Raw genomic sequence first — 22343 nt, 5'->3', positions numbered from 1 at the left:
AGTCAAAGAATCAAGGGGAGGGATGAGGATCTGGGCCTCCCTCTGCCCCCTGTGAAAATGTCAGAGGGCCCTTAACCCATGGTAATTGCAAAACAAACAGAGCTCTGAGCTCTTACAAAGCTGGAGTGCTATGGAGAAAGAGCAAGGTCAGCCAGGAGGGCCGGGCCGTCTTGCCTACATATTGTTTTTGAAACTCCAAAGAAATAGAAAAATTAACCCCCCGTGAGTTGAATGTAGGTAACAGAGACCTTGAGGAAGGAGGCTGAGAACTGAGTGCTGTTCATACTCAACTGTATCAGTTTGGCGCTTCTGGGTCCCATTTGCTTATCCGTGTCATGGGAATAATTCACTTTTTAGGGTTATCAGGAGCACGGAGTTAGATGTGCATATAGTACGCATGTACCATAACAGGGATTACCAGCCGCTTCCTAAACTCCATTTTCACCTTCTTGAACAGCGCTGTGCTTATAAGTTTCACATGAGCACACAACTTCCTTGAATAAATGTCACCCTTTCCAGCGTCCTCTGCCACTACACGTGGTCATATGACTTACGTTTTGGCCACTGCAGCGTAAAGGGAAGTGCCCAGTGCAGCTTCCAGGACCCATTTTTTTTTTTCCTTTCCTTCATGCTGTTCCTGACCTGAAACACAGATGCCACCATATAGAAATATGAGGGTGCACCTGTGAATGAGGGATGTGCCCAGAGGAGCAAACAGACAGAAGGACCCTGGGTCCCTGGCATTCTAGTGCCCACAACTATTCTTCTGAATCTCATTCGTTCCCTTTTTTAAATGTTTATTTTAGAGAGAGAGAGAGAGAGGGAGACACAGAATCCCAAGCAGGCTCCAGGCTCCCAGCTGTCAGCCCAGAGCCCGACGTGGGGCTCGAACCCACGAACCGTGAGACCATGACCTGAGCCAAAGTCAGGTGCTTAACCAACTGAGCCCCCAGGCGTCTTTCATTCATTCCTTTTAACACCGCTGTTGACTGGGCCTTCGTGTCACCAACGGCCTTTCCCAGCCCCGGTTCATTCGCACAGAATTTGGCTTAACTCAACCAAGCTAGGTCTTGTAGACGGGTCTCAAATTTGGCTCGCACTGCCATGCAGCAATTTTGTTTTGTCTCCTACTAAAATACCTTTCCTCGTACTAATCCCTCGAGGTGGTATCCAATTCCCTGGAAAGAAGGGCACCACTTTTCCCACGGGCGTGGATTCTGTAGGAGCGTCTTGATAAATACCCTCACGCTAAATTCTGTCTCAGAGTCTCTTCCCCAGAGAAGCCAACCTGCGGTAGGGCCCGTCATTCCTCCAGGGGCTGCCGGGAGCTGGGGGGCACGGAGGGAGAGGCTGTCCTGGGGTGGGGGGTGGGGGAGCTGGAATCACCAAGAAGACAGAGTCACTGCCTCCCAAAGCAGGATGGACAGATGTCCCGACTCCTCCCCGATTCCCACCCTCCAGGGTCTCGCCAGTACCTGCCCTTGGCTGAAATTAACTGGAAACCAAGGGAGACTGGCAAATGCCGTCTGTAGGGATCAGTTCCCTGTAATACAGAACAGAGGAGAGGAAGGCAGAGACTAGACGGGAAAGCGGGCAGGCTAGGGGGTAGCTGACACATCAGCACGTTAAATAACACACGCAGCCAAACCGAGGCATAGGTTTGGTACTTCCCACGATGATCTTACCGCCTGATATCTCCAGTGGAGCTGTTCGGAGCACGTATTGGAACAACAGGGACTAAAAACGATCCCCTACGCCGATCCCCCGCTGTTGGACATTTAGGTTGCTTCTGCTTTTTTTCCCGTGGCAGTTTCCGGATCGGTTTCCACGGCCTCCTTTCCATGCTCCCCCTCACAAGCCTCTCCCAGCCTCTGTGGAGACAAGGCAGGCCCGTCTACTGCCTTGTCTCCCAATGGCCACTGGCGAGACCTTCAGCCCGCGTGAGCTGGGTGAGGGTAGCTGGCAGCTGCTAGCCTGGAGCGTCCTCTCTTACCCTCTCTGCCACCCTCTCGCTCCCTGTAGAAAACCCGGACGGCCTCAGACGCCAAGTTCTTTTGCGGTATGAGTCAACGGGGAGAAAGCCATCCTTAAGTCGGCTGAGCAATGGCATCTTGTTCAATAGAAATCAACCCTGTTAGAATATTTTTAATAATTTTTTGAAGTTTATGTATTTATTTTGAGAGGTGGGGGGGGGGGGGAGAAGAGAGAAAGAGAGAGCACCAGCAGGGGAGGGGCAGGGAGAGAGAGGGAGAGAGAATCCCAAGCAGGCTCTGCACTGGCAATGCAGAGCCGGACGCGGGGGCTCGAACTCACGAACCGTGAGATCATGACCTGAGCCGAAGCCAAGAGTCGGACGCCTAACCGGCTGAGCCACCCAGGCGTTCCCCGGCTGTTAGAGTTTTTTGATTTTCGGATTCTTGCGCTGAGATTTTTTTGTGCCTGGACAAGGTGCCAGGTCTTTGGGGCTTCCTAGGGATGGTTAGAGAGCATCGGAGGGGAAACGCTTAGCATTGGGGGGTTCGCAGTCTACAGCCTTCTCTGCCTGTGACAGGGACACCCGGGCCCGGCCTCTGCAGGGTGAATGCACTGATTCGTTTAATCCTTATAACCCTGGAAGGTCCCCTTTTACAGATGGCGCACACACAGAGAGGTTAACTCACTTGTCTGGGCTCACCCAGCTAGTCACGGTGGAGCCCAAATGTGAACCAAGGCAGTGAGGCTCCAAAGTCTCTTAGCCCCCCGCTTCTGCCTCCGTACAACTTCATGCTGCGTGGCTGGTGCAACACCCTTGGTCGTGACCCTGCACTGCCCAACCTGCCTGCACATGCTTTGGACACTCGACACAGCCTTGGAAGGCGAGCACACTGGAGGCATTCTTCTTCTTCCAGCGGAAAGGGCACTGCCGTTGGAGTCGGAAAACCCAGACTCTTCTCCCCGATGTCTTGCGTTTCTTGCCGCGTGGTCGTCGGCAGGCTTTCAACCCCTCCAGCCTCGAGTTTAAGCTCATCTGTATCCAAAATTCAGCGGAGGGTCTGCGCGGATCAAAATCAAGAAAGGCCGTAACAACAGTTTGCCAACCGACAAAGCACCCACTATGAGATCGCGTTTGGTCCCATTTTATAGGATGGGGAGAGTGAGGAGAAGAGGGGTCTGGTCATTGCCCAACCCCCACTCTGAAGACAGGGATCAGGAGAGTGTCTGTGAGTCAGGTCTCGTGACACCTGCCTGGCTTTTGGTTATACCAGGATGTCCCAAGGAAGGTGGGGAGGGCGGGGGAAGAATACCGTTCCTCCGAATGACCACCTCGCCCAGGGGGTGCTGGCCCTGAGTGGGTTCTGTCTGCACAGTGACCCCATCTACAGTCAGAATAGATCAGGAACCATCTAGCTGGCTCTGGAGTCTTGAAAGGTGGCGAGTCGGGGAAGCTTCTTGGGTCTCTCTCTATCTGCCATGGGTGCTGGCACAGGACTGAAGTTCTCATAAACAGCAGTGTTGATTCAGGGGACTCTGGTGTCCACGGGACCTCTTAATCAGCTTCTCCATTTCCTTTATTTGCAAATGCCTCCAGCCCTGTTTTAATCCCAGAACATCAATTGCCAAAGAGTGGACCCGGGGAAAAACAGAAGGCAGCAAGAGGCAAATTACGTTACCGGCGGACTGAGTTTGCAGCTGGGTTTGCCAGCACGGGGGAAGGACGTGTCCCTTAAGGTCTGATGGGAGCAATGCCCCCCCCCCAAGGCTTTCCTACACTGTCCCCAACACACACAGGTGTGCGCGGCACTGGGACCCAAAGCCACCCATCCTGGCCCCAGCCTGCCTGTTTGTTCACTTCAAAGTCAGACCGTGAAAAGCTCTGCGTAGGGGTGAGAAGATTAGAAGTGGACAGGTTGGGGGCGCCTGGGTGGCTCAGTCGATTAAGCATCAGACTCCGGCTCAGGTCATGATCTCACGGTTTGGGAGTTCGAGCCCCGCGTCGGTCTCTGTGCTGACAGCTCGGAGCCTGGAGCCTGCTTGGGAGTCTGTGTCTCCCTCTCTCTGCCCCTGCCCTGCTCGTGCTCTCTCTCTCTCTCTTTTTCTCTCTCTCAAAAATAAATAAACATTAAAAAAAAGAAATGGACAGGTTGGAGGGAGCAGCACGGGCCCCACTATATACAAGGATGCTGTGCCCTCCTTTTTAAATCTGGTATCCACCTTTATTTCCAAATCCCAATTGAGTGCCTTCCAGTGCACAATCATCTCTCTGACTGCCTACGCTTAGGTCAGGAGCAGGGAGATAATGGCCCAGGAGTCGCCATATCCTGACTGCTGCCTCTTATGATTATGATTATGATTATTTTACAACCAGCAAACTAAGAATGGTTTTTACAGCTTTATTATTTCTTTAAAAATTTTTTAAATGTTTACTACTTTTGAGAGAGAGACAGAGAGCAAGCAGGGAAGGGGCAGAGAGAGAGGGAGACACAGAATCGGAAGCAGGTCCCAGGCTCCGAGCTGTCGGCACAGAGCCCGACGCGGGGCTCGAACTCACAGACCTCGAGATCATGACCTGAGCTGTCGTCGGCCACCCGTCCGACTGAGCCACCCAGGCGCCCCGGTTTTTACAGTTTCAAATGCACCCATTTAAAATGGTTCTATCCATCCCTGCATAACAATCTCCATCGTGCCTCTTGGTCCACAAAGCCTAAAATATTTACTCACTCTCTGCCCTTTGCAGAAGAAGTTGGCCGACCCCCTGCTGTAAGTGAATCAATAGGCCATCACATCTGCCTCGGAGACATCTCTTAAATTCCTTCATTCAATCTGTGGGGACGTAACTTAATGTCTCTAAACTTTCGTTTTTGGCTGTGACTGTAGACAGATGATCTTACTCGTCACACGAAGTTCACGCAAGAATTATACGAAATCACGCGCTGGGACCTGAGCACGCTTCCGCACAAGGGTTAGCTGTAACTGGGGGCGACGGACCGAATGTTTGTGTCCCCCCAGATTCCAATGTCGACATCCCAACGCCCAGTGTGATGGGATCCGGAGGAGGGGCCCTGGGGAGGTGATGGGGTCATGAGGGTGGAACCCTCGAGAATGAGATTAGTGTCCCTGTGAACAAGTCCCCAGAGAACACGCTTGTTCTGTCTGTCACCTGAGACGACAGTCTGTGGTTGGAAGAGGGTGTCACCAGAGCCCGACCCTACTGGCATGCAGATCTCGGGCTTCTGGCCCCCAGGACGGTAAGAAATAAATTTCTGTTGTTCATAAGCCATCCGGCCTTTGACGTTTCGTCATGGCAGCCCGAACAGACTAACAGACTCTACGACATAACGTCCTCCAGAGCACGGGGCAGCCGCATCACAGAGAATCACCCGACCCCAAGTGGAGTAGAGAAATCCTACTGCAGAGGGGGCGACGTGGGCGTGGGGGAGGCCAGGAAATTCTCTCCAAGAGGCCCAGAGCTGGGAAGCCCGTCGCCGTCACAGGGAGCAGCAAATGCAAAGGCCCTGAGGGGAGGACAAGCTGGGTATTCCCAGAGGACAGAAAACAAGACACCAGATGCACAAGGCAGGTCGGCTAACGGTGACCCTGTTCATCCACGGAGCAAACACCAGCAGCGTCCTTCCGAGGCCCCTTGGCCACAGCGAGGCCCCCTGCAGCTTTAGGGGACAATTCCCCTTGTGCCGATGGCATCTGGGCTCAAGCGTCTGGCTCTCTCTGCCTTTCCCTGACACCTGCTCAGCGCCCCCCAGCCGAGCCCACGACGCATGGGAAGCGGTGGGTGAGTGCCCCGGCCCCCTGCCCTGATGGCGCGCCCCACAGCCTTCCTTCCAGAGCGCCCTCAGCGGTCGCCTGCCCGGTGATGCACCTTTTATTGGCCCTTCTTCTTCCCTATCTTCCTCCCACCCCCATCCCTGCCTCCTGGGGTCTCCCCTCCCAATAAACCCCTTGGCCCCACATCAGGGTGCACTTTGGGACGCACCCAAATCTAGGCAGTGTACTTTTCCCACCGCTCTGACCCTGGCTGTGGCCCCCGCTGGGCAGGCAGGCTGGCCCTGGCCGATTCCCGCATACCTCTGTCCAGAAACCGCCTCTCCAGCGAGGCTCAGCGACTGAGTGGCCTGCCACATCACACGCCAAGAGGGCAGCCTCGTGTCTCGGTTGGACCCTGTCAGGGACCTTCCGGTCCTGTGGCTACAGAGGCAGATGGGGAAATAACTTGCTGCCGGTGGTTCTCGCTTTCTTTGCAAAATGTCCCTGTCAACCTCACTCCGTCCCCTCCTCGGATCCTGCGCTCTGGGGCGTGTCAGGGGTCAGAGGCTCCGTCTGTGGCCTGAATCGACCCGTGACATACCCGGCAGGGCTGGCGGGTTTGGCTACAAGACTCAGGCTGGTGTCGGGGGCTCTGTTCACCCAGAGCTCGAGGGACAGGTTCCATCTGGTGCATCCCACTCTCCGCCTTGTCCCCTCTGTCGCTAGACCGGCCGGGCCTGCAGTGTGATTCTCCCGTCTGAATTATTCAAGGGCCCAGAGGGAGAAGCAGGCCTGGAATCTGAGCACGGGGGCGGGGGGGGGGGGGGGGGGAGGCTGGGAGGGAGCACGGTAGGTGCTGTGCAGTCGCCATCCCACGGACTGTGTGGGGTTGTCCCTGGGGCCCGGCGGTGCGGCCCCGGAACTCGGGGCGGTCAGGCAGCAGGCAAGGAAGGGAAGACAAGTTCATGCACGGAGCAGCCAGCGTCGACCCAGCAGGATGGAGGTCATGAGGCCGATGGGGAGGAGCTGCCGTCCGGGCCCTAAACCCAGAGGGTGGGGGGCTGGGCCGAAGCCTCGGTTCCCAGGGCGACCAGGATGCAGTGGGGTCTCCTTGTCCCCATCACCCACCGGCCGTGTTGTTTAGGCAACATGGGCACGTTCTTCCCACACCAGCCACCTGCCCGTCTGCCAGCCCCAACTGAGCACAAGACGCATCCCTCCGCCGAAGCACAAGCTGAAACGCACACACACACACACACACACGGAATGGCAAACACAACCACACAAAGAAACACAGACACAAGAAGCATCCAGAAACACAGACGCGTGCGCACAGGCACAAGAGCACAGGCACGGAGACCCCCAGAGGCGCAGGCAGAAGTTCAGACACGAACACAGACCCCCCGTGCGAACGCACAGCAACACGCAGGCACACAAGTGCACAGCCGACACCCCCCCGCAGGCGCCCACGCAGGGCGCTCGGACCAACAGGTGCCATTCCTTCCAGAGTGTTGGCTCCTGAAGCACCCACGCGGTGCCCACGGGGTGATAATTCTGCGAACGTGCATCGTGCAGGGAAGGGGGCTGAGGTGTCACCAGTGCTTCGGGAGACTAGGTCCCCTGACGTTGGCTCTCAAATGCCGCTGCCCCTGAGTTCCCACCTGCACAGCTTGCCCCCACCCCCGCCCCGTTTAGTGGCCTTCAGTTTATTCCAGAATCCCCAGAGGGTGCCTCACACGCACTCACGGAGAATAATCTGCGTTTCCACCGGGCTGTTGGCCGGGTCCGGAGGGCTGGTGGCGCACAGCCAGGGTGCTGGAGTCCACCGTGAAGATGCCAGCTGTCACCGGCACCGTTTCTTGGTCCTCAAGAAGCCGCCAGCCCCCTGCAGTGCCCGACAAGGCTGCCCCGGCCCGGGACGCTCATCCTCAGAGCTCCGCGGGGCTGGGCCAAAGCTGGGAGCCTGCGGTTCCCTGGCTCCCTCCGATGCCCGGACTCCTATTCACGCTACAGCTCACTCGCGTGCACGTTTGCTATTTAAAAAAAAAAAAATTAAAAATTTTAACAATTAAAACTAAACTTATAAAAAGAACGTGTCACTGCCGGGTGCCCTGGGATGCCACCTTCCGCTCCACGGGCTATCAGAAGCTGTTTTCACCTCGCCCGCCTCCACCCAGGGGCCCAGGTGGAGGATGCACAGGCAGGCTTTGTGGCGAGGAGCGGAAGAGCCAGACGTGACTCTTCACCCACCACGCCTAGGCAACCCCAAGGTGCCTGGACTGTCACTCGGGTGACCTTTATGGTAACAGCAAAGCTGTCAAGCTCTTTTGAACACCTTCCTGCCTTCGGGAGCCCGCTATTATGTCCGTTATGGCTCCAGAGGCAGACAGGACTGACTTTGAGTCCCGTTCTAGAACTTTCTATGTGTTTCCGCGTGGTCTTCAACCTCCCTGACTTCAACTTCCCCAGCTGTATGATGGGCGCCGTGCGGTCTCTTGCGTAGGGTGTCCTCAGGGATCCCCCCCCACCCCCATGGAGAGGCGGCTGTCCTTTAGATGGTGGAGTTGTTATTACAGTGAGCGGGAGAAAATTCTCTCTGAGGAAGGCAGCAGGATTGGGTGCCACAGTGGCCACCCCTCTCTGGGAGAGCTGCTCTGAGACTAGGCCTTGGGCCAATTTCCTCCTGCCTCCCTCTGCCCCCCTCCCTCCCACCCCTTCCTCCTCATCCTGCAAGGGTGAAGTTAGCATACCACTGGGGTTAGCAGAAGGTACAAACTGGATTAGATGTTAAATCAATTTGGCCTTCCTCCCCAGGGACGGCGCAGGCAGGTTCCATATGAATAATGATTTGTCTGAGGCAGCAAACTGGATTATTTGATCAAAAAGGGGAAAAAACAACTCATGTTCATTTTTTAATAATGGCTTTTGCATCCGGTCTCCGAGCGTGGCGAAGAGGGGAGGGCAGGGGTGGCTGGCGGATGAGTTGGAAGAGAGACAATAACAAAATGGTCTTTCCTCTGAGAGCCTCTGTTCCCACCTCAGACTACCGCGGGGGCTGCCAAATCCGGCCCCTAAGAGTGGTTTTACGTTCCTAAACCATTGCATAAAAACTGGAGGAATATTTCTCCCAAGTGCTTCACAATATGGCATGGCTTGCTCTGTCTCTTTGCTTTTTCATAGCTTGTTTCGGCTTACGGGAGTAGGCACTAACACATGCAGCGGATAGGGGAAGAAACAGAAGCTTCTAGAAGCTTCTGGAAGCTTCTAGAACAGAGTATTTCAAACTCACCACAGCTGACACGAGGGCTGGATAAGTGTTGGTTGTGGGGGCCTTCCCCAAGCAGCGTCCCTGGCCCCTACCTACCAGATGCCAGCAGTACCCTCCCCCCACCCCAAGTTGTGACAACCAAAAATATCTCCAGCCAAGTGTCCGCTGTGGGACAGAATCGGTGCTGGGTAACAGCCTCTGTTCTAAATTGGTAAAGCCAGTAGGACATCACACAGCGAATGATGAGTTTCCCTGGAATTCAGACTCAGGAAGTGTCCCCCCACCCCCCAGCCCCCGCCATGTCTGTTCCTAACTGCTTCCCCATATGAGCGTGCTCAGACCCTGTGAGGGAGGCATGCCAATGCCAAAGAGAGACACCCGCCGGTGTTCTGGTGAGTTCCCAAGCGGGACGGTTGGTGTTTCAAAGAAGCAAGGAAAGGCTTTGCAAAATGGGACGATGCTTCTATCACGCTGGTAAGAAACACGCTGCACCCCATTTGTGCCAATGGTTAGCCAACTCAAAAAAGAATTCCTTTCTTGTTAGCAGGCCTATAGTCCCACAAGACGGCCGCAACAAACAAACAAGCAAAGAAGCACCACTCAATTAATATCATTAACGGAAACGTGTCAATAACATCACTGTGGGACGATTTCCCATCGCAGAAAAAAAGAAAATTTTTTTTTCCCTGTGTCCCTACATAACACCCTCGGTTTGGTCTCTTGCTCACAAAGTCAGATTTACAGAAAGTAAACCTGGCCCTCGACAGAAAGTTTGCTGACCCCGGGGGCCAGAGGGACTGTTCTGGAAACTTGCTTCCATATCCACTGGCTAGAGCTATTTTATGAGGAAGAGCTATTTGACGCTTTTGGTGGCTGAGCACAGACGTTCGAATCCCAGCCCTGCCTCTTACTGGCTGTGCGACTTTGGACGAGTTACTTCGCCTCGCTTCACCTTAGTGTCTTCATTTGTAAAATTGAAAAAAAAATTAATAACTGTACCTACCTAAGCGAGCGCGGAGAGGTCATTTGTATAAATGCATTAACATAAACGTAAGGAGGTGCTATTTAAATGTTAGCTATTATTACTATTGTCATTATCATCTCCATCATCATCATTATCATCGCCTTTTGAAAAGCCTGGTTCAAGCTACGGTAACTCAGAGCTAAGCGAGGCCCCTGGGTCTATTAGCTGTCCTTTCCTGTGGCTTGGCCACTTTTCTCTTTCCCAGCTCCTGGTTTGGGGCTCTCTCTCTTCTGCAGTTTTATTACTGGCCTCCTCGAGGCCTTTCTTTGTGTGTGTGTGTGTGTGTGTGTGTGTGTTTATTGTTTCTGAGAGACCGAGAGAAGGACAGCACTAGCAGGGGAGGGACCAAGAGAGAGGGAGACGCAGAATCCAAAGCAGGCTCTGGGCTCTGAGCTGTCAGCGCAGAGCCCGACGTGGGGTTCGAACCCGCGAACTGTTGAGATCATGACCTGAACCGAAGTCGGACGCTCAACCCGACTGAGCCACCCAGTGGCCCCAAGGCCTTTCTGAGGGGGGCCAGATCTGGGAGTGAGACACGGTAAATACTTGATTGCATATGAGCAAGGAAAGTCACGGGTTGGACCTTCCATTGGTCCTCAAAGAGTTCATCAAGTCTTGGGTCTTATTTAATAGGTTGGTCCAGAAACGTGGCATAAGGTGCCTTGGTGGTCCTTTCCTCATCTAGCCCCGACTCCGTGCTTCTTGGAGTCATTCCATTTGCCCTTGCCCATCAGAGTGTCCTGCAGTTTGACCTCCCATAAGGAGGGGATTCTTCTACGCCAACAGCAAGGGGCCATCCTAGAAAAGGTCTTAAGCTGATCTCCCCAGAGTCACCTGGAGGACTGATGTCTACATCTCAGAGGGGTTTGTTTGGGTCTGGAAACATCAGGAAATCGATGCCAAGTGAAACGCTAAATACTTGTCCTCGTCGGCATTAATTGAGCGCTTACTGAGTCCTGAACGCTGTGCGACATTCTTTGTATGTGTTTTCTGTTCAAACCCTCGCTGCCCAGTGGATAGCTTCGATTATCCAGCTGAGGAAACTGAGGCTCCGAGGGAGTCGCGTGTCATGCCCGGGGATACATAGCTGGAAATACGCAGAGCAAGGCTTTCTGGCTTTAGCATCTCTAAACAAGTTGATGTATACTGATTTGATGCCTGAGATGTGGGCGAAGCTGCTGACGTAAAGGGTTCGTGGAACTCTTTGTAGCATTTTTGCAACCTCTATAATTATTTCAACATAAAAAGTGTAAACAATTAATAAGATATAGATACATATATGTGTGTATATACACATATCAATTGAGATATATATATACATTCAATATATATATTCAATTGAACACCTACTGTGTGCTCAGTCCTCTTCTCCACCCTTAGAAATAAAATGAAAATAAAAGAAAGTGGTCAAAAGACCCTGGTCTCGTGGGGCTTTCAGCTCACACAGGGGTCAGCAAGTGGCTTCCCTGGGGGCCAGATCCAAGCAGCTGCCTGTCCTGGAAGTCACGTCTCACTGGAACACGGCCAAGCCCACTCGCTAACGTACCATCCGCTGTCACACGGCTGTGGCAGAGCTGAGTCGTCGCGACAGACACCGTGTGGCTGCGAAGCTGAAAATACTCACTACTTGGCCCTTTACAAAAAGAGAGTTTGCTGAGCCCTTGAATGAGTCAGCTGGAGTGGCCATGTGGGCAGCTCACACAACAGCAATTTTAGCATCTCAGAGCTCTGAAGGCTGGCAGTCTGAGGTCAAGGCGTGAGCAGGACTGGCTTCTTCGGCAGCCTCGTTCGCCGGCTGCTGGATGGCCGTCTTCTCCCTATGGGGAATCCCATCATCCTCTCTGGATGTTCTGAGTTCTGACAGTCTGGACGGCCAGGAGCACGGGAGCAGGGAATCTGCAACAGGGCAGAATGGATTCTGCAACAGGGCGGCTGCTCCTTGTTCCCAGGGACCCTAAGATTGCTCAGCCACCAGGAAAAGAGGCAAATAGCAAATTCTCTTCCATTTCTCCCAGCCTGACCCCCTGGAAGCCGGGGCCCTCACGGGCCGCTCACATCAAGTCAGCCCATGCCCCTTCACCCCCCGAAAAGAGATAGGATATCTTTTTTTCTCCCCGAAGAGGGCTTTTCTTTCCACCGTCCCCCGTCCCCCAGGCCTCCTGCCCCTCTGTGCCGGAATTGGGTCAATGACATGACTGTAATATTCTGAGGCCAGGTTTTCCCTTTTTTTTTTTTTTTTGTTTTTTTTTGAGCAAATCAGCCGAGGATTTTGTCAGCTAAGTGAAGACAGTATTTCACTCCTCCTCCAGACACTCCAGTATAGGACTGACAGCTGATGGGATTCTGTTTGGGAGAATGATGCCCCACCTGATTTATGTAATCAAACACGTCCTGGACTCCAGCGTGTCTCTTTCTGCCATTGGGGGATTAAGGCTTTCTTCGGGTCTCTCATTCACACTGTCTACCTCTCATCCAAGAAATGGCACTGCCCCATAAATCAGGCTACAGAGAACAGTCAAGGTCAGGAATCTCCTTACACCTCAGCTCGTACCCCGCTTCCCTACCACGGCCACGTGGGGCCACGTTCGTGCCGATCGTCCGCAGTGACCTGGTGGGGGAGGGTCCGGAGGCAATGAACTGGTTCCTTCCTGCTCAGTCAGTGCTGGCAGCTTTCCCAAGCAGGGGTGGAGCGGGATGGGGGGGGGCGGCATTTACTGAGCACCTACTTTGTGCCTGGTGCAGAGTCAGGCACTTTATACATGACACAAGGAGCCTGTGAGACAGGTACTGCTGTCAGTCCCCTTTTTCAGATGAGGACCCTGAATTCAGAAAGCTAAGCTAAAAAATGCTGGAGTTGGCCCTGATGTCCCAAAGGCCATGACCTCACAATTTCTTTTCTTCCTTCCTCCCTTCCTTCCTTTTTTTCTCCTTTCCTTTCCTTTCCTTTCTTTCATTCCTTCCTTCTTTCCCTTCCCTCCCTCTTTCCTTCTTTAATCCCTTCCTCCATCCATTCAATGAAGGTTTGATGACTGAATCTACTGTGTACCAGAAACCACCCTCAGACACGATGCCACTTAATGAGAATGAGTCACTCTCTTCAGCCTGCATAGAGCTTACATCCTGGAGAAACACCTCTCGTCACGAGGCTGCCTTCCAAGGGAGTCTTATGAGACAGTGATGCCCTAGGTCTGATGCATGGTCTGGGTATAAAAATAACATGAGTGATGATGATAATACAGAAAAGAACTATAACACAATTAATGAGGAGGAGGTTCCTCGGTAGCAAACAATGGAAGTCATACCTATTTTCTTGATGTTTAAATGCTCATTTAAAAGACTCTGGGCACAACTCAATGTTGTTAAGAGATTAAGTTCCTTGTAGGATTGTTACATGGATCTAACCGGTTCGTGTCTACGATGCCTGCTCTGTTAGCATTAGCTGACACTTGGCCTGTTGACTTTCTGGGAGCTGAAGTCTTCCCAAGTCCTAAGGGTCCTCATTCCTCTCTTCCGGCATGCCTCAAAGCAGACACTGTCCCATCCTGGCTTGATCCATGGGATTCTCCCCCCAAAGTGCTTCCCTAGGAAAGAGAGTGCCCACTGAGGCCCACTTGGCCAAAGGGCCATTTATCTAAGGAGGTAGAGGGACTAGAGCTCTAGTCTGAGTCCGTCATGCAATCTTGGGTAAGTCACAGGATGTCTGTCAGGGTCTTAGCAAGACACAAAGGACACACTCAGGTCCGGGTAGTTTGGGAAGGATTTAATGAAGAGCCTCTCTGCAAAGATGTGTGCAGAAGGCAGGGAAAGTAGCGAGGGGCAGGGCAGAGCCTCGGCAGGGGACGAGTCACGAGGGGACATTACCAAGCCCAGACCTGAAGCGTAAGAGAAGGGAGCGGGTCACAACCTGCAGCCAGTGGCTGTGCCCAGAGGGTCACCCAGCAGGAGCTGTGTCCTTTGGGTGAAGGACCAGAGGTCTGAGATGACCCTGCAAGAACAGAGCAGGAGAACGAACTACTCTGACCTTTCTCCCCCCTTCCCGCATCCACCTCTCTCTGACCTGCCAGCACCCCCGCCAGCCAAATGCAGACAGAAGCCAGGAGATCGCTGACGACATTTCCAAAAGTGCATAGGGACGTTTCTCAGGGCGGAAAGCCGAGCGGAGAAGGGGGAACGGTGGAGCGGAAGGCATGCACAGAAGATATCTTACACAAATAGCTCTCTGATCCTCAATCCCCGCCTTGATGTGCAGAGCAGGCTCGAAACACAGCACATAGAAAATTAGCCCACCCCGCTTCAGTGAGGGTGGGCAGGCCGAGATCCCCACTGCTGGGCATCTCCCTCGGGATCAGGCTGCGGAAAGCCCTCGGGCTCACAAATGTTCCTCCGACATTGCAGGACTCAGAGAAGCCTCCCCCTCAAAAGATCTCCCCCACTGAACTTCCCCACGCCTCCGAAGTCCCCTTGTCACTTCCTGACTCTGAGTCAAGTTCCGCATGCCGAGTATCAGTCCTATCTAATCCCATTAGCCTCAGTAAGGTTCAGACGCAGAGATCGATGCCCAGGTTACATTGTGTTCAACAGAAGCACCACCATAGGAAATGTCACCTTGTGCTGGGAACACCCATTATTTCTTGCCCTCTGGATTTCCCGCTTCTACTATTTTTCTTTCCTCTGTTCCGCATTTACACCTGCTACTCTCTCAATTTATAAATGACCGTGTAAAGGTATGCACCAGAACTCACAGCCTCTCTCCCTGGCTGTTGTACCATGGCTTATTTCTGGTTCCAACTGTCCTAAGCATTTAGCCCCGTGGTTAAAAGCATGGACATTGGCATCAGAGTAGCTTTGTTGTAAGAATCAAGTAAGATAATGCATGGAAAATACTGGACACAGTTCCTGGCAAGTAGTAAGCACTCCAAGCAATTTTATTATTATTACTTTCCAAAATGTAATATACACTCTGTCTCCAGAGCCTCTTGCCCCAGTCACGACTGAATTCTAAATCGTAGAGTTCCTCTCCACCAAATCTGGACCTTTCCATGAAAGCAAGTAAAGGCACGCGATGAAAATAAATCTGGAGCACTTACTACATGCTGGATAGAGAGTACAAAGACGAAACACCAAAAGACATCATGGCAATCTTCCTGTAGCATTCCAGAGAGGAAGGCACAAAATTCAGGAATACAGAAGGTGCCGGAAGAAGGCGAGGGACAGAGCAATCTCCTTCTTCCTGAGAGACTCAGAACGCTTCACAGAAGGGAGCCAACGTGTTTGGTGTTAAGGATGCTTCAGTTAAAAACTTACAGGACAGGCAAGAGAATATTCCAGACAGGGGACAGCATACACACAGGGCGTCCAGGACCCAAAGGTGAGTGGAGAAGGGCAGAGAATGATCCCAGAGTGCCATGTGTTCATGCATCCGTTCAAAAATTGAATATTTTTTGAGCAACTGCTCCGTGCCAGGCGCTGTTACAGGTGCTCAGTGTGGATAACGCAATGAACCGATCCCACAAAGACGCCCTGCCCTCCTGAAGCTTACATTCTACTTGTCAGAGACAGACAGTAAGCAACATTATCAAGGTTGACCCTTGGATGGCTTAATGGGCTCAGCAATAGCCCCCAAAGCTGTCCACATGATAATGCCTGGAATTTGAACTTGTTGGGCTCCATGACCACCGGAAGATTAAGGCTCCAAACAGAGTTGCTTTTGCTGAGCATCTGACTCGGAATAGGGAGATTATTCTTGATGGTCTAGGTAGGGGGGCGCAATGTACTCAACAGGGAGGCAGGGAAGAAAGAGCACAGAGGGAAATGTGACTGCGGAAATGTGGGCAGAGAGGCACAGCACTGTGGCTTTGAGGATGGGAGGGGGGGGCACGAGCCACGGAAGACGCCTCCGGAACCCACCCGGGAAAGACAAGGGCACAGCTACTCCCCTGCATCCCTCAGGAGGCACGCAGCCCCGGCCACACCTCGATTGTATCCAGCTACAGACCCGTGCCACGTTTCTCAACTACGGAACCGGAAGACGGTAAAGCTGTGGTTTTTGAACTGCTAAACTTACGGTAATGTACAGCAGCGATCGAAAACTAACAGAGATGAGGGTAAGCACTGACAGAAACGTAATATCAGAAGAGGTGCCCGCTCTGTATGGCACGGGGAAGGACTCAGTGTGAAACACAGTGGTCAAAAAACACCTCCCCAGGACAGTGATATTTGAACAAAGAGCTGAGGGGCACCTAGGGGGCCCGGTGGATTGAACGTCCGACTTAGGCTCAGGTCGTGATCTCATGGGTTTGTGAGTTCGAGCCCCACATCGGGCTCTGTGCTGTCAGTGCAGACCTGTTTCGATCCTCTCTCCCCTTCTCTCTGTGCCCCTCCCCAGCTTGTGTTCTCTCTCTCAAAAATAAATAAACCTAAAAAATAAACAAGAACGAAGGGCTGGATCAAGGGATGTAGAAAGCCATGTTGATATCTGGAGGAAGAGCCCTCCAGGGAGAAGGAACAGCAGGCACGATGGCTCAGAGGTCGGGGTGTGTCTGGTGCCTGCAGGGAAGAGTGGGAACAGAGGCAGCGATGAAGGGAGTAGTGGGAGGTGAGGTCGGGGAACTAACTGGTGCCCAGATCAGGAAGGACTTTGACTTTCATTCCAAGTCCATTGGAGGGCTTCATGCAGAAGACAGACACACTGTGATTCACCCATGATGGACCTTCTCTGGCTCTCATACTGAAACTAGGCGAGGGGGTTGCTGCTTGAGGCTATCGCAATGCCACAGGTGATCGTGAGCGTGGCCCGCACCGGATCGGAACAACAGAGGTTACGAGAAGTGGCGTGCACCTGGGGCGCTTTCGCGTGCCTGACCCAGAGGGGCCGTGGAGGGAGGAGGGTTTGACGCCTGATGAGAAAACATGGCTTGAATTCTTTATGATTTGGGCAATTGAGATCATCTCAAAACACCCCTCCCTTCCTTCTCGTGGGTGACCCAGTCCCTCTCATCTCTCCCTAAACTCATGTAGGTTGTCAACCTGCAGCCTTTCTCAGGGTCTCAGAGGTTGGCTGCCCGCTGGGGATGATTGTGCATCACACCATGGCCAGTGGGGTCCAGGTTAAGTAGTGGGTTAAGTAGAGTTTGCCGCTGGACCCCGTCCTTGCTGGGCGGTTGGCTGATGTTCCCCCGTAGTAAAATGCAGAGAGGCCCATATATTTATAACTCTCCGAGCTCGCTGGTCAGCATCTTCTGGGGGGCATGGGTCCGTCTGAGCCCTACGCTGCAGGGACCTACATCAAGAAAATGCATTAAGAAGAATCAGCAGGAGGCTAGGGTACCGCTGGTCAGGCTCCCTACCTCTCAATTATTTATCGCTCATAATTTCCAGCAAATCACTGGCTGTTTATTGGTGATCATCCATTATTGAAGCACTTCCTAGGGCCCGGGCCAGGGTTTCGGGAGCTAGATAGAGCTGGGGCGTGCTCTTGAAAGCTGTTAGACAAGCCCCAGGGACAGCGGGGTCTCCAGAGTGGCTGGTCATCCACCGAGGATACACCTTTTAATTGTTGGCTTTTGTGGGAGCCTGGGATTGGTCGAGATCCAGCGTGTGGTTTACCATCGGTAATTGACAGAGAGCCCTGACGATTTAGGAGTATGTGTGTGTGTTAAGTTGCCTCGTCTAGGGGGATGACCGTGGACCCCCAATGGTTGTCAGGTCTTCGCTGTTCACAAGACCTTGGTGGACCATCCTTGGTCCGTGTTCCTTGGGATTCAAATAAACAAATGTTGCTTTTCCCAACATCCTCTGGGCCAAGAATTTGGCAATCAAGTCAAAAGGACTGGCAATTACAGGCCAGTCATATTTGCCAAAGGGTTTTCCTATATCCTAGTGAACAATCCTATCATCCAGCCGGAAATCGGGGGATTACGCTTGATCTCTTGCTTTTTCCTTTCCCTACAGTCTATCCCAGTGTCCTCCAACCCATCAACAAACCCTCTTTGCCCGACCTCCAATCCAAAAATACATACGGGTATCTCTCACGTTTTTGCCAGGTCTTTAACCTCTCCGTCACCATTTCGCTGCTCTAAGCCACCACCACCATGTCCCATTTAAGTGACTGTCGCATCCTCCTTCCTGAACTGCTTGTTCTTCTCTTGTTCTTGTCTTCTCCCTTCCCATCCATTCTTGACCCATCAGCCATAGGTATCTTCTAAAAACATAACCCTCCTTCTCTCAAACTCTTGAATGGCTTTCCATTGTAATTGACGTCAACCATTTGGGTTGGTGTACAAACTCCTTCTTCACCGTCTCACACAAGTGTCCCTCGCTGATGACTCCAGTCTCACTGGTCTTTGGCCAACTGCCTGAGCAAGCTTTTCCTGCTTGTGGCCCTGCATAAGCTCTTCCCTCTTGAGGGGACGCTCTTTCTCCAGATCTCCCCATGGCTGGCCCCTTCTTGTAATTCAAGCCTCTGCTTCAAATGTCTTTTTCATGGAGTCTCTCCCCAACAACCTGAAGAGGTTGTCCCCCGTGTCCTGCTACTCTTCATCACTGGATTCTGGTTCCTTTCTTTGTAGTTTTTCTAGCACTTGCCAATGATTTGCTTGTTTTGTTTACTTGTCTCATTACAAAATTCAGACTTCAGGGGCGGCTGGCTGGCTCAGTCAGTGGAGCATGCAACTCTTAATCTCTGGGTGGTAACTTCAAGCCCTGTGTTGGCTGCAGAGATTATTTAAAAACAAAAACCTTCAAAAAAAACTTTCAGACTCCACCACTAGGTTGTAAACTCTACAAGATTTTCATCAGGGCTTTTCATAAGGCTTGACACTCAGTAGGTACTCAATAAATATTAGGTAACAAATGAATGAATAAATGAATGAATAAGGTAACCATTTGCAATGCCAAATCTGTGCCCATGAATCCAAGCAAAAAGCATGTACTGTTTCCTAGCATACTCTCAGTCTCTGATGATCAGAATTTCTGTCATCCTACATCCAACCAAAGGTCCTCCCACAGTTATACGATCTTAGGTCAAAGGTATCCAAGTGGCCATCCCCCGGGTAATCGGGACCCCGCTACAACAACCTTGGCAGACGATCGCCCCTCCCTACTCGAACACTGCCAAGCCATGGGGAGCTCTTACCTTGGCAGGCAGATATTCCACTGAGGGACAACCTTGGCTCTTAGAAAGGTCTTCCTTATATTGACTCAGATTCCGCCTTCCTCAAGACATCTACCATTTTATTTCCTTTTCACAGTTCAGTGAAGAAAGTAGACTCCCCATTCCGCTAGAGTTGAACTGGAATAGTTGCTTAACTAAGCAACTTTGGAGACGTGGCTAAGCCTCTCTGAACCAGATGCACGCATGAGACAATGCTTGTCAAGTGCTTAGCTCGGTGCCTGACACACAGTAATCCCTCAGAACTATGAGTGGCTGTTTTACAAACGAGGCAGAAGACAGGAGAGTTAAAAGCATATGGACTGGGACCAGAGTGTCTGGTCTCAACCCCAGCCTAGTCATTGCTCACTAACTGGGGGCCCCCGAAGTGGTTTCATCGCTCCGTGACTCAGTTTCCCCAGCTCTAAGACAGAGATACTAACAATCCCCACCCAACTCGTCAGATTGTTTGAAGAATTAAGCGACCCAACACACGTGAATGACCGAGAACAGAGCCTGGCACGCGCTACTTACCCAGTAAATGGTAGCTGTCATTATCCTCATGACTATGGCCCTACTCATCTTGAATTTTTTTTTTTTTTGTCCTGGATTTTGCCCTCCTCTTAGGAGGAATCCAAAGGAATGAACAAAGCCAAACGCCCAATAACCAGGAAGCGACACCCATGCTGTTGTACAGCCATAGTCTTGCCAAGCGTTGCAGGCACGGAATATCGGTTGATGCAACAGATTCTGTGTTTGGAAATTCCTGAATTGCTGTGATTTGTTTTTTTCTGGATACAGTCACTGATTACTGGTGTACTCAGCTGAGCATCCTGCCCAAATGCTTTCTCCGGGAGAAAAAAAGAAAGAAAGAAAGGAAAGGTTTGTGTGCGTGGGGTGTGTGGGTGTTCAGCATGTTTGAGACATCTTGGTTTCACCCAGTTCAACACACATCTTACTTCGGTATTTCTTCGGGGCATTAATAAGCAACTCTCCGGGGGGCAAGGCACAGTGTGCAGGGATTGCAGGCTGATCTGGCTGTGTTTTGGGATCGTCTATTAAACATCTATTAATGACTCATCAAATTAGATCTCCGCAGAGCAGAGTTGGAGCAAATCTGTTGTAGATCAAACCCACTGCCTAAAAATGGATGGCGGCAGGAAGCACTCTATCGGTCCATTCCCGGATACAATTCAGGGACACTTAACAGCTCACCTGCGATTTTCATTAGGGTACAGGTGGAAGTCCTGCATGACCTCCAACGATTGTTTTTAATGTTTGCTTATTTATTCATTTTGAGAGAAAGAAAGAGAGAGAGAGGGAGGGAGGTGCCGAGGGAGAGAGAATCCCAAGCAGGCTCCTTGCTGTCAGCTCAGAGCCCGAGATGTGGCTCGATCTCATCAACCATGAGATCATGACCTGAGCTGAGATCAAGAGTCGGACGTTTCATGGACTGAGTCACACAGGCGCCCCCCCACCCCGAAAATTATTTTGATATCAGAAGGCCTGGCTTCATAAGCATGACAGAGGCACATTCCTTCCTTCCAGGAAAAACTCCGTTCGCAGAGCCCATGGCATTCAATGGGATCTCAAAATATACTCCTGGAGTAAAAGAATAAAGAAGTGATCGATGGCCACTGGTACTTTCTTCAGTGTTCTCCTTCTCCCTGGAGCACAGGGGCTCCTTCTGGGTAAAAGGACAAATCAGATTATTTCAATGTGTTCGTTTCCGACACGTCTCGAAAGCAAAAGTGTTAAGAAAGACGTTTTCCTAAGAGCCATCCGAACCTCATCTTCGAAGTACGTTTCAAAGGTCCAATCACAGGTCCCATCACGATACAACAGGTTCGCCCTCAGTTTCCTCATTCACGTCAGAGAGAATCTGCGGGGTTTTCCTGAACAGGGCAAGAATGGCTGAGTAACTCCAAGAGTAATTAACTCCCTGGAATCTTTCTATTGTTTTAGAGATATTTTTAATGCCCATGTAATTTAATGAGAAACGAAGACTCCATTAGCCAAATTACATTCTACTATTAAGGCCAGGCCAGGAAGAAAACTAATGACATTTTTCCTTGAGATTCTTCTCTCTGATTCCCATTCTCCCCCGCCATGTTGAAGTGCGAATTTACATGTTGATGACAAGGTTAGCGTCTTAACGTTATGTCGGGTCTGTGTCTGGTCACACCCGCTCCGTGATGCAAAACTGGCTGTGGAAATTCAGACACGGCTTGATTTACCATTGAACAAGTTAGCTTTCTGCTACATCAGAGAAGATACCCTGCCCCCCCCCCCCGCCACACACACACACAAAGTCAGCATCGACAGCTGATAGGGAAAAGGAATACTAATTCAAGAATTAACTAATTGCTTTTTCTCCCCCCTCTCAATTAGCTGATCTTTATTCATTGACTGGAATCCTACTAAGTTGCCACTTAATCATGTATTGATGGCAGATGATGTACTATGTGGCCTAACTCATTGCTAAGACAGCTCTGATAGGAGCCCTGTTTAAACTCCCGTGTGTCCCGAGGAAAGTCCCTGATGCCTTGAGAAACCGGGACCGATATAAAAGGAAGTGAGCACTTTGGAGTTTTCCATATATACACAAATGAGTAAACCGGGGACACTGGGCTGGGTTTGATCACAGAGCTAAACACGGAAGCATTAGGGCTCCAGCCCCAAGTGCTAACGTGAAGTCCTCACTTCTTCCACTGTGGTTTTCTAGTGTTTCTGTGATGAACATTCCCGGACTTTATCTCATCCTCTTCAGAACGTTCAGGAAGTTTGTTAGCACTGACCTATGACTCAGAGTCCTGCCCATTCCCTCCCAAGGCAAGTGCCCTGGGCTGAGTCAAAGATCTAAGGAAAACCAGAAGGCACAGGGTCCATTGCCCATCTCCGCTGTCTTCAAAGACTTCTCTGAGTCCAGCGTCTCGACTGTCACGGGCCAGTGGGTTGATGGAAGAACTCGCATGCCTCTCTTTGAGCATCCCTTCTCCATGGTCCTGGGGCCCCTCCAACTTGGCAAGCCCAGGTACCTGTGGGGATGCCTCATTCCCTTATCAAGACTCCATCCGCCGACCCATCCATCACCTGTTAGCTCAGTCCTCTACTTAAAACTCTTGGCTGGCTCCAACCAGATGCCACAGTGAAATCGGATTGCC

The sequence above is a fragment of the Prionailurus bengalensis genome, chromosome D3, assembly GCF_016509475.1.
Source record: "Prionailurus bengalensis isolate Pbe53 chromosome D3, Fcat_Pben_1.1_paternal_pri, whole genome shotgun sequence".
NCBI lineage: Eukaryota > Metazoa > Chordata > Mammalia > Carnivora > Felidae > Prionailurus > Prionailurus bengalensis.
This window is presented reverse-complemented; position numbering follows the sequence as displayed.